Genomic DNA, 7,967 nt, shown 5'->3' with positions numbered 1-7,967 from the left:
GGGCCACAGGTGCAATGACTGCTGCTGCTGTGTGCTTATTTGCTGCAGACTCCACTGGGGCCAGGCTGAGCAGGGCTCCCCAGACACATCCAGAGGTCCCTTGAGAGGGCCGCGTGGCAGGCACAGGGTTGAGGGGCCTGGGTGGCACGGTCATGGCTCACCTGGGAGTGCAGGTGGGACGCCCCCACACCTAGCAGAGTGCAGCTCCTTCCCGCACAGCCACCTGCGCGCCTTGGCCTGACCCCGTAGGGCTCTCAATAAGAAAGGACCTTCCCTCCTCCAGTCTCACCCTCAGTCTCCGCGTTGTCTCCACCCAGCACCTCCTCCTCCGATGCGTCATAGTTACAGGTCCTGGTGAGGAGGGAGCCACGCCAAGCACGGTGGCTGGAACAGGGGCGAGTGGGTGCCCACCCAGAAGTGCAGGCAATGAACTTGTGCCGTAGACCATGGTGAGCTGGGGGACGCTGTTTGTGACCGCAGCGTAGCCAAGCCCGTCCCGCCTGATGCGGCCTCTTCATCCAGAGCGGGGGTGACGTGCCAGCCCCCACCTCACCGGAACGCTGGGAGGAGCGCGTCCAGGGAAGGAGCTCACTTTGTCAGCTGTAATGTGCTGTGACTATCGTGTGAGTTCCCGGGTCACTGTAACAAGTCCCACAGCCTGGGGGCTTCAACAGAGAGTGGCTCTCTCACCATTCAGGAGGTGGAATCCAGGGTCAGGGTGCGGCACTGCTGGCTCCTGAGGCCTCTCTCCTTGGCTCCGTCTCCTGCTGCTGTCCTCACAAGGCCATCCCTCTGTGTGGGTCTGTGTCCTCATCTCCTCTCCGTATAAGGACACCAGGCAGATTGGGCCAGGGCCACCCCACCAGCCTCATGTTACCTTAACCACCTCTGTGAGGACCCCATCTCCAAGTAAGGTCCCTTGCGGAGGCATTGGGGCTTAGGGCTGCAGCATACAGATCTGGGGGAGACACGCGGCCCCTAACAGTATCAAGGGTGGGTGGACCCTCATAGGATAGGACAGCCGCCCAGCGGGGAGACACGTGGCTCATGACAGTATTGAGGGTGGGTGGAGCCCGATAGGATAGGACAGCCGCCGGGGGGAGACACGCAGCCCATGACACTCTCGAGGGTGGGTGGACCCCCACAGGACAGCCGCCGGGGGAGACACGCAGCCCATGACTGTCTGGAGGGTGGGTGGACCCCACAGCACAGCCGCCGGGGGAGACACGCAGCCCATGACAGTCTGGAGGGTGGGTGGACCCCACAGCACAGCCGCCGGACTTTTCCTCCTCTGCTGGTCTGAAAATCACTGTCTTAGGCACACAGGGAAGAATCGACACTTCCATGCCAGGTGGAGGCTCCCGGGGCGCCCAGGACCAGAGGATCAAAGAGCAAACGTCACCCTCAGGGTCTAATGTGCAGGTGGCAGGACCCCGGCCCTTCCTGTGTATCTGGTTGTGGGTTTTGTCTCCACCGCGTGCAGGGATGGGTACAGACTCCGTTCAACGTCTTGACAGGAAGAGAAAACTGCCACTGCAGAGGGGCTGGCTGAGGGCCTGGGATGGGGTCCCCGGGGCGCGGAGCCGCACACCAGCCACTCCCACCGAGGCAGAAGGTCCATTGCCCTCTGCCCCGCAGCCTGCTGTTCCCAGGCCAGCGAGGGCGCTCCCAGGCCCGTCTGCAGCCAGAACACAGCCCATTCCATGTGCTTGTCCTCAGAACACATTAGGAATGAATCCAGGCCTCGGTCCTGGCCTCCTCCCCAAGGCTGGGCGCTCAGGCGTCCCCTTCAGCCCCTTTCTCTAGACCTTCCGGCTGAACAAACGAAAACATCTCACAGCCCTGCAACAGCCAGGAGCTGCTCGTGGAGCTCCACGCCCGGCTGGAGAGAGAGGAGGCGCCCTGGGCAGCCCGCCAGTGCCCGGGCTCTCACAGCGGAAGCCCGCGTCTTCTTGGGCCCTATTTTGAAAGCTGTTCTTTCCACAATGGCTTTGACAAGAATCGATGTGATGAGCCAGAGTGTCAATACAGGCCAGCACAGGACTGGCCTCGGGGCCACGCTGGGGAGGGTGGCGACCAGGCTCTGGCTGCAGCCCACGTGGGCAAAAGCATGGCCAGGCAGGAGGTGGGGCCTGTGAGCTTGGCTACAGCGACCATGGGCGCTGGGCTCAGGGCTCCTCAGCCCTGAGAGGGGACCCAGGCCCAGGCGGGCTCCCAGCCTCCCGATCTTCTCCCTTTGAGACCTTGCCTTCTGCACAGGGACAGGAAAGAGCCCTGAGTCCCACTTTGCAGGGATGTATTGCATTTCCAGAAAGTTCCTTCCGGGTGCAGAGTGACATGTGAACTCTGGGGACTCGCTCCAACTTGGTATCTGTTTTCTCCACGGAGGACCCAGCAGTCACGGCCGGTGTCTGCACAGCCCCTTGGATCCTGTGGAGGAATTCAGCCAGCCCCTCCCCGGGTGCCGAAAACCATGGAGGCAAAGTCAGGCCAGGTTCAGGTTCCATGCCAAGTGCCCTTTGCAAGGCCCTCCTGTGGCCAAGCCCAGCCCCATGAGATCAGGAGGCCTGGGTGGGGAGACCGCCTGGGTGGGGTCCCGGGTGGGGAGGCCGCCTGTGTGGGGGCTCCCGCCAGCGCCCCTCCCTGCTCATGGAGGCACAGGGACAGCTGTGTGTGCCCGCAGGACGCCTGGCTCCGCCCACTCGCCCCCGCAGCGTGCTGAGGAGCTCGGGCTTTGCTTTCTAGGGTACAGTGAGAACACGGGAGAGGACTGAGAGACCGCCGGCTGCCGAGGGAGGCAGGGCGGGATTCGCACCCCCGTCATCGCTGGGCCCACACGCCGCCGACAGCTTCCGCGTGTGGCCATCTGTCTTTCAGAAACCCTCTGGCAGAGGGACCCAGCAGATGACACGGGGGCCGTTCGCACTCTGAAACCTGCTTGGAGTCAAAACACTGCTGGCGAGCCTCCGTGGCAAACCCAACCCAGACGGTCTTCCCTGGTGGCCCTCGGGGTGGCGGGCAGCCTGCCCACTCCCTGCCAGCCCCTGCCCGCTGGACTCCAGGCCCGGCCGGGCCCCTGACTGGTCTCCTGACCCAGCACGCTGCTCCCCCTTGGGCCCGGCTTCCTTGCCCGCTGGGACTCCCAGGCCCCTCCCGCCCAGCCCTGAGAGCAGGAGCCCCAAGGGAGGCGGCTGCGGAGGCGAGTGGGCCACGTGTGGCCGGGAGGCCAGCAGGACCAGGAGCCCCTCACGGCGCAGCACCCACAGCATCACGAGCCACTTCCACTCCTGGGTGGCCTGGGGGCCCCACCCCACTCTGAGCTGCCCCTTGTTGTGACCTGGGTCCCCCCGTGGTGGGCCCGCCCCTTGCCCCTGGGATCCAGCCTCAGCGAGCCTCCATAAGTGTCGTCTCCGCCGGCCAGGCGTCAGTGCTCCACCCAGGACCACACACTCCTATCTCTGCACTTCTGCCCTCCATCCTGCTCCTCGCCGCCTCTGCTTGTTATTCCGGCACATTCCAGGGTGATGCCTGCTGGAGCCACGCAGCCAGTGCCTCCATCCTACCCCCCACATGACCCACCGGCCCCTTCCGCACGCTGGAAGCCTGCCCGGCCTGAAGTGTCCTCACCTGTCGCCCTATCCTCCCCTCCACCCCAGCCCACCGGTGACTCAGCCCCGAAACCCTCACAGCTCTCTCCTCCCCGAGGGAGCCGGTGACTTGGCTCTGATGGTGCCGGGACCCAGCCCCGGCATGTTCAGAATCCCTGTCCTTTAGCGTCCATCTGTGGTTGCCTCCACCTCCCTGCCTGAACCTCCAGGCCCTGCAGAGCAAACACTGCTGCCTGCAGGAGACCCCTGGGGCCTTCTCCGTCCCCTCATCCTCCTGAGGAGGCTCCCCCGCCGCCGTGCCAGAATGTGCCGGAGGAACCGAGGCCCGAGCCTCCTGTGGCCCCAGCAAGGCTTCCTCTGGGGAGGACAGTGAGCCCAGCACCCTGGCTCTCGACGGGTGGATGGAGTCCAGCTGGCATCGACCGGGTGCCCCTCTCCACCGGGTTTCCACAGTCCTTGAGAGCAAAGATGGTCCCAGCAGTGGAGCAGAGGGCAAGGGTGGGGCATCTAGAGTCTCCAGGGAGCCACTGTTGGTTGGAGAGGGAGCCCGAAGTGGGCTCCAGACCCCAGCGGGGACGGCTGATTGATCTGGGCACACGAGCAGGAGGAGTGGCGCCACCTGGGGCTGACCTTGCGGCCTGCTCATGTCTCCGGGCATTTTGGCAGACCCACCTAGACCTGGGGGACAGCCTGATTTCCTGCAGCCGTGACCCACAAGGGTGGCAGCTCTCTCAGGCTTGAGTTACCAGGACACAGACCTGGGCCATTTAATGTGCAGACAGCCCCAAGTCCCGGCAGGGCCAGAAGCGGAGACGATGGCTGGGGGTGAAAGCTGCGTGCTGGTCCCTGGGCCCCCTCACTCTGTGAGCTCCTGAGAGGAAGGAAGCTCCCACGCCCCACTGAGTGGAGTGCTGCTTGGCCTGGGACCCCGTCCAGTGTCTGCTGCCGTTGGGGGCGGGCTCTGGGCAGAGAAAGTCCAGACAGGCACCCAGGAAAGCTGGAACACATCCCTCCTGCTTCCCCCAGGGTCCCCAGAGGCGACCTCCCTCCTGCACAGGCGTTCGTCACCCTTACCCACTAGGACATCTTTACCATGTGCAGTGAACCCCTGGACAATGTTGCGTGCCACTACGCTGGATTTGGGCTGTATACAGACCGAAGCATGTGGCATGAAGCCTTCTGCTGTCAGCGAGTTCCTTGTCCCTCGACAGTATGTGTCCAGGCCGCCCTTCAAGGTGGCAGTGAGAGCAGTTGTCTCTTGCGCACTGCGTACAGTTCTGTCACTGACTCTTACACACAGCCTTAGAGACGGGAGAGTGCCAGGAGCATTCTATGCAAGTGTCCTAGCCTGTGCGAGCGTCTCCACAGCACAAACATGAGCTGGGGACCAACCCTCTTCTGCTTCCATGATTCCACCAACTGGGTGGGGCAGAGCGGTGCCAGGGCCGGAGGAATGCCCCGGGTGAGGGCAGGTGGCCATGCCGGTGAGTGCACTGCGTTCTCAGTTAATTTATCCTAAATATTTCTAAGTTTCTTGATTATTGCAGTTGCACCCCAAAGATAATGCCCCCCTCACCAAGTAGAAGGCACATGTGCTCTGATGGCCCCTCCCACACTGGGGTCAGGGCACAGCACCACAGCGAGGCGGCGTGGGGGCTCAGAGGACCTCAGACAAGGCTCGGCACATGGGGCTTCTCCAGCCAGCCAGGGGGAAGCACCCTGCAGACTGCTAACTTTTGCAAAATAGAGTAAAAAAGATCAGCTAGAAAAATAAAACAAAAAAGGAAAGATACAAAATACCAGGCTGTTTTTATTGTTATATGTAACAGTCATCAACTCACTCCGTCTGAGGGGCGTTGGCATCTGTGGACACACTCGGCGCTGAGGTTTGTCCCACTGCGGGCAGGGACAAGTGGCTCTCCTGGGGGGCTGACCCTCGCCCGCTCTGCGTGGCTGTGCTGCGTGGGACACTGAGGCACCCGTCGGCTGCTCACTGCCTGGCTGCATCTATGAGGGAGGCAACAAGCTGGGTACCAGCTCAGCCTCTGAAGACCCCACGGGTGCCCTAAGCTGTGGTGTCTGTCCCCAAAGTTCCTTTTGGGTGGGAGTGCTGGGGGTGCAGGGACAGAGGGTTCCAGCTCACCCAGAGCCAGCCCTGACCAGACGGCAGGAGCCAGGGTCTGCGGCTGGATGCAGACGGCAGGCAGATCATTCTGGGGAAATCCCTTTCTTAAACCACATACTGTCCTGGGCTGAGCAGGCCCCCCTAAAAATTCATGTCAAGTCAGAACCTCAGGATGTGACCTTATTTGGAAATAGGGTCTTTGCTGATGAGTTCAAGTTAGGGTGAGCTCACAGTGGAGTACGGTGGGCCCGCATCCAGTGACAGCATCCCTGTAAGAAGAGGGAAGTCAGCCCCACAGACGCAGGGAGGACAGCCACGTTTCAACGGAGACAGAGACTGGAGCCACACAGCCGCACACAGAGGGACGCCCAGGGCCACCAGGAGCTGGAAGAGGCAGGGAGGACCCTCCCCTCAGGCCTCCAGAGTGGGCAGGGGCCTGAGGATGCCCTGATCCCCAATTCCAGCCTCTAGAGCTGTGAGAGGCTCAGCATCTTAGCCCCCCAGCCTGTGGCCTCTGTCAGGGCAGCCTTGGGAGCTGAGCCTGGCCCCTAACTCTCAGGAGCTCTCCCACGGACGGGGTTCTGCATCTCCTGAGCACGTCCGAAGCCCCCTTTCCGCAGGGGCCACTGCTCGCCAGGCTGACGGTGACCGCCACCTTCCCTAGGGACCCACCCTCTGTTCCCAAAGGCCCTGCCCGACACCCGGCCACTCAGCCCTACCCCCAGCCACTCAGCCCTACCCCGCCTAGCCTGCACGCCCCTCATGTCCACAGGGTCTTCTCTGAAGGGGCCTGGACTTTCGGTGGGGAAGCGAGGCCTCCATTTGAGGGCTGGCCCCTGATTGCTCTGGCATTTCAGTGACATTGTGCCCCAGGCCAAGGGAAAACTCTGGAAAAACTTCCCACCAAACTCCTCTTCTGCTGAGTTGAGCTGACGGGAAGTCTGTAACTTTCCTGCAAAACGTTATTCTGCCCCCACCAGGTGGGCTGAGATGGCAAAGGCTGACGACAAGGGTCCCGGGAGTCCCCACAGCTGCGGGGGAGGGTAACTGGCACCCCCCACCCCGTGGGGAATAGCAGCAAAGCTTCACACAACCCCCAGGGCCAGTGTCTGCTGCTGAGCGCGGGTCCCACCAGAGCCAGTGTGAAAGCCACAGAAAGACAACCTGAAGTCACCAGTGCCCCTCGGCAGAAGGGACAACCCATGGTGTCTCCCCCTCCCTCCCTGCACAGCCATGAAAAGAAAGCGCCTGTGTGCTCCAACAGCAGGGAGAATAGTCCCCAAGACCCCCAGAGGCTGGGAAGCCAGAGATCACAGGAGAGGTCACCTCTGGGGATCATGACTCGGGGGAGTCCCTGGGGGGGACCAGGGGTTCTCTGTGGTTCTGGCGTGCTCTTGGAGGGACTCACTGACACGCATGGCGGTTACATGGGTTACACGGGTGCAGACACACAAAGAAGACCTGAGCACGAGATAAGATTTGTGTCTTTCATGGTACGTCAGCTATACCCCATTTTTAAAGACTTTCAAAAATGTTATTCTGGGCATATGCTTTGAACAGATTGTAACCCCATCCCAGAAGGAGGACCTTGGATGTGAAGGTGGAAAGCTGGAGCTGCCCAGGGCTGTCCCTCTCCCTGTGGCTTCTTCTCCAGGAGGCTCCTGGGAGCAAAGCCGAGTCGGCAAGGCCGTCCACCCGCTGAGCAGGTGTTGGCTGCCTGGGTGGCACTTCCTATGCTGAGGCTCAGGGCTCTGAGCCCTCATGGCACACAGGTCTTGAGGACAGTGACCACACAGCCCAATCGGCCGGGCAGGCGGACTCAGGAGGGAGAGCCGGAGGCTGCAGAGTGTGCTCCAAGGTACCCTCCGCCTGGGACTGTAAGAACAAAGAAGGCTCTGGGGCAAGGTGACAGGGACCACTCCAGCAGAGGAGCGGAGGGAGGGGTGGAGACAGCGCGAGATGACCGGAGACCACATGTTGGGTAGTGCCGGGGGGACTATGGGAAAGGGATTGGGCCTGGCGTGAAGATCCCCAGCCCAGCCCTGTGGGGGTCCTAGCAACCGCAGAAGTCCTGCTAAGACCCTGGCACAGGCCCCACTTCCCTGAGACTCAGCTTCCCCATCTTTAAAGTGAAGCCTGGCACCTGCCTGTGAGTGCAGTGAAAATTAGATGATGGCAGCCACAGAGGCGCTCAGCACAGCGCCCAGCACCCAGCGCAGGGCCGGGACCCAGAG

At 62.2% G+C, this 7,967-nt stretch overlaps 1 long non-coding RNA gene across 1 annotated transcript; it reads left to right on the top strand.

The window, feature by feature from the left end:
• Positions 1-1,703: 1,703 nt before the first annotated feature.
• LOC116482114 (uncharacterized) lies at positions 1,704-2,188 on the top strand. Its single transcript, XR_009209703.1, has one exon. It is a non-coding gene; the product is annotated as an uncharacterized LOC116482114 (long non-coding RNA).
• Positions 2,189-7,967: the final 5,779 nt, after the last annotated feature.

This window comes from Hylobates moloch, unplaced genomic scaffold, assembly GCF_009828535.3.
Source record: "Hylobates moloch isolate HMO894 unplaced genomic scaffold, HMol_V3 SCAFFOLD_14, whole genome shotgun sequence".
NCBI classification, from domain to species: Eukaryota; Metazoa; Chordata; class Mammalia; order Primates; family Hylobatidae; genus Hylobates; species Hylobates moloch.
This window is presented reverse-complemented; position numbering and strand designations above follow the sequence as displayed.